At 49.5% G+C, this 8,532-nt stretch overlaps 1 pseudogene; it reads left to right on the forward strand.

Annotated features, from left to right (window-relative positions):
• Nucleotides 1-14: 14 nt before the first annotated feature.
• On the forward strand, nt 15-2,993 carry LOC121852497 (annotated as a pseudogene).
• The last annotated feature ends 5,539 nt before the right edge of the window (nt 2,994-8,532 follow it).

Below are 8,532 nucleotides of genomic sequence, written 5' to 3' on the forward strand. Positions count from 1 at the left end.
CTTGCTCCCCACCCCCCGCAGCAGCCCCGCGCAAGCAGCGTCGCGAGCGCACGACGTTCACGCGCGCGCAGCTCGACATCCTGGAGTCGCTCTTCTCCAAGACGCGCTACCCTGACATCTTCATGCGCGAGGAGGTGGCGCTCAAGATCAACCTGCCCGAGTCGCGCGTGCAGGTGGGGGCCATTCTCATTCATCATCATCATCATCACTTCTCCATCTATTTGAAACTATTTTTTATTTTACCAGGTAAGGCCACTAAGCTGTGTAGCTCTTTTTTCAGAAGCGACCTGGCCACAAATGATAGTTCAACGAAGTGTCTTAAATGTGGAGGAAAAAACCAGAGGACCCGGAGAAAAATCCACGCGACCACAGGGAGAGAGACACGCAAACTCCAAATATACAGGCATCAGGGTTGGGATCGAACCCACGACCTCGTGTATACGAGGCGAGGTAGTCAACATCTCCTAGCCACCGTGGCGTCACTTCCGTCCTCCTCCGAAGCATCAGTATAATCATTGCTCATTCTCCTACATCACCATCATCAAGATCAAGCTCCCTGAGGCACGCGTGAAGATGGGGCCCTCACGGTGCCAACCACTCACATCCAGCGGGTCCCCCCCCACTGGGTTACCCCCCCCCCACACTGGAGTCCCCCCCCCCTCCCACCGGGATCCCCCCTACCGGGTCCCCTCCCACCACCTCCACAAAGAGGCTTCCGGTCTCAGTGGATTCTTTAAAAAAACGAGTGAACTAGCAACCACAGGCATAACAGAAGGTCAAATAAAACACACGAGCTAAGAACACACAACTGTGAGCCTCTGGGTCTCAGTGGATTCTAAATAGATGTACAGTACTGCGCAGCCAATGGATGAGGTCCTCCCACGCCTGCACGGCTCTTGACGGGTGGAGGAGAGAGAAGGGGGGGGGTGATAGTTCACCGTGCTTCACGCTGGCCACGCTGTGCGGATTGGCAGAGGTATTCTGCTGCACTGCCCTCTGCTTCTGCCCGGCACGCGTGCCAACCCTGCTGGTGCATGGTGGTAGTCACCCCTCCAAGCGCTCTCCAGGTTCTAACCCCGCGGGGTAACCCCGGGACGCGGCGGCGATGCCGCACGCGACCGCCTCCACTCCGGCGCCGTGGGGCAGCGGCGAGTTGTTGGTGGATGGGAGAAATGATGAAATGTTTGCGAAAAACTCCCTTCCCGTGGGCATCGAGGAGGTGCGATAACCCTGGCTTGCTACCAGAATGCAGTGCAGCAAAAGCGTGGACTGATATCATCTGATATCATCTGTCCCTTCTGGATGGGACAGAGCGGGGTTCGGCCACCAAAATAACAACAAGAAGAGACGGTCTTTTTGAATTCGGTAAACAAAATAAACCCTCAATATTTCAAGAGCCTTAACGCACTGTGGTGGTGGTGGTGAATACGAGACGGTGTGGTCTTAATAAATAATGTGTCGCGAAGCAGCACTCCTTAAAGAGCCACCGCATGCGGCTCCGGAGGTTGCCGACCCCTGGGCTAGAGTGTTGTCGTCCCCCTTGTCCCCACGTGTATTAAACGCTCACTAATTGGCTGAAAATATCTTAATATGTAGAGAACTGCAGAGCGATGGTCGGTCCTGGCTCACCGCCTCGTCTGTGGTTCCTGCTCGTCGATTGTGAGACGCAATTTGCACCATTGACGACGCAATATGTAAAACTAATAGTTGCATTTATTTTTTAAAGATGATTAGCCTCTGAGATGTGATGATCACATTCTGGGTGATTTGCTCTGAATAATTAACGTCTACTTCTTCTTTTCGCGTATGGAATGTACGTGCAAATCACGTGTCCAAGTTTAAATCTGTGAGCCATGCGATGGCGTAATTAGCAGTCGTCATTTACAGCCCTTTGGCAATCTACTGCTGGATGAAGGCCTTGCCCTGGCAGCCATGGAGGTTGTTTGACCATATTTCACCACGCTGGTCAGTGCAGGTTGGGCAGCGTGCCCAGGACCGATTCAGTTATCACCCGCCACTGATGTTGGCCGTGGTCATGAATTGATCACCGGTCACCTGGATTTAGCCTAGTCGGTCATGGGGATGTTTGACCGTACTTCACCACGATGGTGGGTTCAAGTTAAATACACTGCGGGACTCATTCTGTCACCGAGCAACTTGGGCCGGATTTAGAGAGCGAGGGAACCGAGATCTTTTTTGTTTATGTTTAACTACTGCAACTTTCCGCACCGAATCTTAACCACGCGTCCCGGCGCGCGCGCCCATGCACGCGGTGTCCCCACACAGGTGTGGTTCAAGAATCGGCGCGCCAAGTGCCGGCAGCAGCACAACGCGGCTCAGAACAAGGCCCGCCCGGCCAAGAAGAAGATCTCCCCGCGAGACAGCAACGCGGGCGACAGCAGCGCCGGCAGCGGGGGCCAGTTCACGCCGCCAGTGGGCGGCAACGCGGCCGGAGCTGCTGCTTCCGGTTCGTCGGGCAGCAGCGCGGCCGCCGCGGCCGCAGCGGCCGCAGCGGTGTCTCTCTGGAGCCCGGCGGCCGTGTCTCCGGACAGCTTGGCCGACCCGCTAACCTCTGCGGCCGTGCTACAGCAGCAACAGCAGCAGCAGGTTCACCACCAGCAGCAGCAGCAGCAACAGCAGCAGCAGCAGCGCTCTCCCTACCAGATCACGTATGCGCCCCAGCAGTCCGTGTACACGCAGAGCTACCCGGGCTCCAGCGCGTACTACTCGGCGATGGATTGCAGCGCGTACCTGTCCCCGGGCGCCGGCGGACTGAGCCCATGGCGAGCGCCGTGTCGGCCGGGATGGGGCCCGTGTCCCCGCACACGGCGCTGTCGGCGCAGGCGTACGGCGCGGCCGGGCTGGGCTTCGGCACGTCGGCCGACTACCTGCAGGACTACAAGGACCAGAGCTCGGCGTGGAAGCTCAACTTCACGCACGCCGACTGCCTGGACTACAAGGATCAAAACGCGTGGAAGTTCCAGGCGCTCTAAGACGGGCACGGGGGGATCGTAGTGACGCGCGTGTCCTAGGAGGTAGAGCTTCGTGCTGCGTTATGCCCGCGCGTGGTGTGTTTGTGCGTACGTGCGGCAGCCTAGACACGCGACCCGCGCACGCACGTGGCGCGAGGAGTGACCGATGCGTGTCGTTCATGTGAAGTTGGTTAATGTCGTCCCGTGGTATTGCGAGTTGCCGGCCTGTTGACCGTCCAAAGAGAGTGGTGGAGATTCCGTGTTCTTGCAGCAGGGAATATTGTCTCTATCAGGAACAGACAGTGTTGATTTTCCAGTGTTAAGTGGTGCGGCCCCACAAGGTGGAATTCACTTTACTGACCTCCGTGTGATGATTTATGGCGTGAACCTAGATATAAACATGCTTTATTATCATACGTTAACTTGTGATTTCACCAACTCATCATCTTTTTAATTCGGGGCCAAATCCCGAGTATCGTGCAGAGCGGACAAATAACTCTGCCCCCCCCGCCTGCCCTGGATTTCAATAACGACTGACTTATTACAAACCTCCCCTTCATATCTAAGATTCTTGAAAGCCTCTCTTTGCCTGGGCTCATAACTAATTACGTCCTAGTCTCCCATCTTGTGTTTTCTGCAATCGGCGTGTCGGCCTGCTCACTCGACAGAAGCCACGGTGATTAACAACGGTACCATGCCCATCACCACGGCTTTGCTGTCCCACTTGCCCGGCGTTTTGGCAGCCTTTGACACCACACAGGCGCGGTGTTTTGCATGAACGCCTTTGCCATGACTTTGGTGTTTCTGGACTGGCCCTTCATAACCGATTGTATTTTTTTTTCCAATAGCCTGATTACTAATCTAGTATATAATTACAATAACCCCCCCTCAAATCTTTGCACCTGATGAGTTAATGAGTTAATGATGACGTCACCCTGCTGCTGCTCTATATAAGAACGGGAGACACAGCAGGCCTTACCATTCTGGCGAATTGCCCGATGATGCTGGAGGCAATTACCAGCGAAACGTCGTACTCAAATTGTAAATTGTTGTGGTTTCACGCTTCAACACACCGGTGGGCTAAAGCAGTGAACTAATTGTCTTTTGTCAACGTGACACTTTTTTACTGATTGGCCGTGTCGGGTGGTGGAGGGTTACGACACATTTATAAATAACGCGATCTAAACCCAAAAACGTTGATTATGAATAATATTGGTCGCGAAAGCCTACGTGTTAAAATGTTAACTGCCTCGCCTTGTATACAGAAGGCCATGGGTTCGATCCCGACCCTGACACCTGTTGTATATTTGGGGTATGCGTGTCTCTCTCCCTGTGGTCGCGTGGATTTTTCTCCGGGTCCTCCGGTTTTTCCTCCACATTTAGAATCAACATGTGTTCAAAATATTTCACTTCTATAAAATTTCCACGTGATGATAAGCCCCTTCGTTGAGCTATCATTTGCGGCCAGGTCACTTCTGAAAAAGATCTATATAGCTCAGTGGGCCTTACCTGGAAAATAAAAATTGTTTGGTTTTTAAAGAGTTTACAGTTTAGTTTCAAATCCAGGAGTCCTCCTCACCGGGTTCTGTTGTTCCCAGACCCTTTCCTCTCCACCTTCATCTCTCCAAGCGGCCTCCTCCTCGTCAACCCTGACACTTGAACCAGGCGAGGAGATCGTCGCTTCTCTGTGGCAAGCTCTGGTCACCTGGTATTCCCACTCTCCCCTCTCACCGTGCCACACTTTGGCTTCGCTAACGACCTTTGTCAGAGTCTGAAGACTCGTTCCCCTTTCCCGAATTCGCCTCCACCTCTGAATGACCTTTTTTTAAGTTCCACTTGTATGTTGCTAATTTGTTAATGAATTAAAAGATCTGAGTCCGTAGCTGTACCACGTGAGCTATCCAGACCACCATAAGCGGCGTAACAATTAACAAATCCATTCTAATAATTTACTAAGGAGGGTCTCAAGACCAGAAGGTGGTCGTGCAATGGGATGTTTGGCGAATATAGTACAGCGAGTGTCTGGGTTCATGCGGGGAGGAAAGCAGAGCACCCGAAGAAAGCCCACCACCACGTATACGAGGAGGAGGCGACACTGTGCCCTGCGGTCTCTCAAAACCTCGCGCCAGGACTGGATATTGCCCTCTTGGTGCGAGTGCAGACAAACGAGTCTCTCTGAACATTCAAAAACACGATCGTAGCCAATCAGCACCGCTCGTCATGTACAAGCTGTGTACTCGACAAAACGCAAACTGTGACAACATCGGAGAAAAGACCGTTACTTTTATATACTGTGGTGCATAGGACGTCGATCGTCAACTGTTGTGGAGTACTGTCGAGTTTGGGTGACAACTAACACCATACAATCCATCTGACCAGTGTGGAAGAACGGGATAATGTTTGTCGAAGTTTGGAGGCGCTATATCTGCAACAGCAAATGCCGTTGTCAGGTGATATTTTACGCTTATGTACAGATGGTGGGTAGGACGTCTTGAGAAAGAGACCCTGTATCCTGTGCAGGCGGACTGATACATGTACTGAATTGCGTGTGTAAGAATACACATTCACGCATGCATGTAATATATTCACCCTTTCAGCCACTAGAGGCTACCACTTCTGGCAATATTTAAAATGACAATTTATTCTTGAATCGAATTGCAATCCTAAAATGTTGACATTTCGTGGAATCGCCAGGGAGGCAAATGAGTTACACCTCCGGTCATCATAGTCACAATTATCGGCCAAGATAAATCCACTGCTGGATGAAGGCCATCCAATCCGCCATCATTTCCCTTCTTTGTCTTGATGACTACAAATTAAATGGTGTCTATCACGTGCTCCAACGTGCACGTGCAGTGGCACTCATCCGTTCATGTCCACAAAGTGGTACGTATTTTATCGACCCCCTCCCATCCCAGAGGGATGATGGTTTGAGTAAAGTACCTGGCTGCAGTGACACCTGGGAGATTTAAAAACAGGTTAGAAAAGAAGTCGCGCACACGCATGGATTACGGTCACACTTTACAACTTGCGATTGTGCTAACGGGTATCTCAGTGCAAAATTGGTTTACATATTGCCTATTAGTTAGTTTTGGTCTGACTTGTATCTTCGTGTTTTTTGGGAAACGCTGTGATGTATTTCGCCAGTTTTTCGATAAGTCCCCAGCAGCAACACCACTTTACCCCACAAGTTTGATCGTTACTGAAGTTCGCATGACCCTCTGTCACCTTCAACCTTCGTTGGAAATGGTTTAAAGGCGCTACCATGCATGCACATGGCTTTCAATTACTTCCGCATCACCCTGCCCTGAGGGCGAACATTTGTAATATAATACTTATGTGGGAGACCACTTTTCTAGAGAGCATGAAGACAGAAGTGGGTGTTCAAGGCATGCTATTGAGTGTTGGGCTATTGAAGTGAGATGCCATTGAAAGTGACTGATGCATCTTTGTCAGCTGACAGGATTTTTTGTTTTACTGCCTCGAGACATTTGGAATAAAACTGGCGGTGGCCCATTTTCAACGTCATGTAATTGGTGATAAAGTTGAAACAATTAGAAATTGCCCCAAACAGTTTTAACATATCTCCTGTTATTATTGTGCGCCAAACATAACATCGCAGCCATTGGGTTTTCAGGACCACCCTGACGATACTGCCTTGATCACGCGAGCATAGGCTGCACTTTTTGTCACACAGTCGTAAGAGAATGACCGATCACCAATGAAGGCGTGTAGTGGAGTCCGCTGGCAACTCCTGTGTGAAGCGACGTCACAGCTGTGCAAAGCATTCTGGGCATTTCCAAGATGGCCACGCGTGGTGTGGCACGCCCTCGTGGGACGCCAGCATTGTGCGATGGGAATTTCCGTCGAGACTAAATTGTCAAAGCGGCTGAACTTTACGCGACGGTGGGCTGTGGCGGCGTTCTGTAAGACGTGATTCTCGTGTATAGCTGTGTGCGTGAGTGATGCATAGGGTTTAAAAACCGATATTGGTGGGCACAAGGGGCGATGGAAAGCAAGCGTCGTGAAATGGTGGTGACACCTGTATTACGGAAGGCCATGGTTCTGGCATGTCATTTTGACGCCGATAAGACAATTGCAAATATGTATCAAGGGATACAGATTCCTAAAAGAAGAGTGCCAGTATAATTGACTTCACTTTTTTAAACGTTACAAGATCTAAGCGTGCGGCATAACTTTAACGGTAGACTGGTGGAGAAAAACGGTAGTCTATGTGGTTATTTTAACCAGTCTCAGCACGTTTTGAATCTTCCACACACATGGGACATGTGGGGACATGTATATTACAAACAAATGATGTTTTAAAAATGAAACGAATTAGTGTAAAAATGTCCGTGAATTCATGTTATAATTTAATTACGGTGTTTGGTTCATCGTGAAGTGCGGCATGGTGGAGCTAATATTTATATATATTCCAAATCGATGACATTTTCGCCACTGTTATCCAGCGGCGTGGCCGAACAAGAGTTATAACGTGACGGAGAATGAGCAAACACTCGCAGCTGGGTGGGGGGGGGTGTACGAAGCATTGCTCTGGTGACCTGCATGAATCGCACCGAACGTGCAATAAATGTCAGCAGATCCACATTTACGGAGCGGGATGAGCTTGGACGACGGCTAATAAAGAGGACATAGCATGGGACTTGCAACAAGTTTTTAACCAAGTGGTAGTATTGTAATAAGCAAACAAAAACAAATATCGACAAAAGCTTGCAACATGTCGCTGTTAAGAAAAAGTTGAATTTCTGTATTTTATGCATACGTTTATAGACGGTTAAAATAAGTCGAAATATTCGGGCGTATATACACTAAATTGTATATATGTCTCGATAGAATTCACGTCCGTTGATCTTAAGTTTATTGTATCTTTGTATATTATTGTGTACTGTTCGTTATTTATGCCGTAAACATGTCATTTAAGTACCCTCGAAAGCCATAGATGTTGTAAACATAGACTTTGTTCGTACGAGTATTTATAAATCGGTGTGTATTGGACATTAAGCAGTGATATTGCAGTGTTTTTAACTTAGATTTTTCCCAGTTCCCCGGCTATCTTGCTAAAGCAGAACCACTAACACGTGCAGAATATGCAAAACACTAGCCCTGTGTCATATAGACTACTGTGAGATGTCTCTGTGTGTATATATAGAATTATACATAAGCTGCGTCGTACAATTAAAAAGAAATTATCCATACTGAGATGGCAAATGTTCAATGTAAAAATTCTGCACACACGCTGTACGTTACTTAGGGTAGTTACACACGTGTTTTGTTTGGCATCACTGGTCACGGAATGAACAAAATAAATCAATCTGCTTCAGTTCCCGAAGAAGCTCCTGGAGTAAAACATCGGACATCAAAGACGAGAAGAACAACCGTTAAACACATGGGAGAGCTGTACAGCAAAGACAAAGATCCCCCTCATAGCCTTCACAGATTGTTGGAGGCAAGTGCTGGTAAAGGCTGCACAGCGCAACCGCAAACACCTACGCAGCAGAGGTCGCAACCGGGTACCCGATACCCGTACCACCGGCTACCC

Source organism: Callorhinchus milii, unplaced genomic scaffold (genome assembly GCF_018977255.1).
Source record: "Callorhinchus milii isolate IMCB2004 unplaced genomic scaffold, IMCB_Cmil_1.0 Scaffold825, whole genome shotgun sequence".
In the NCBI taxonomy this organism is placed as follows: Eukaryota; Metazoa; Chordata; class Chondrichthyes; order Chimaeriformes; family Callorhinchidae; genus Callorhinchus; species Callorhinchus milii.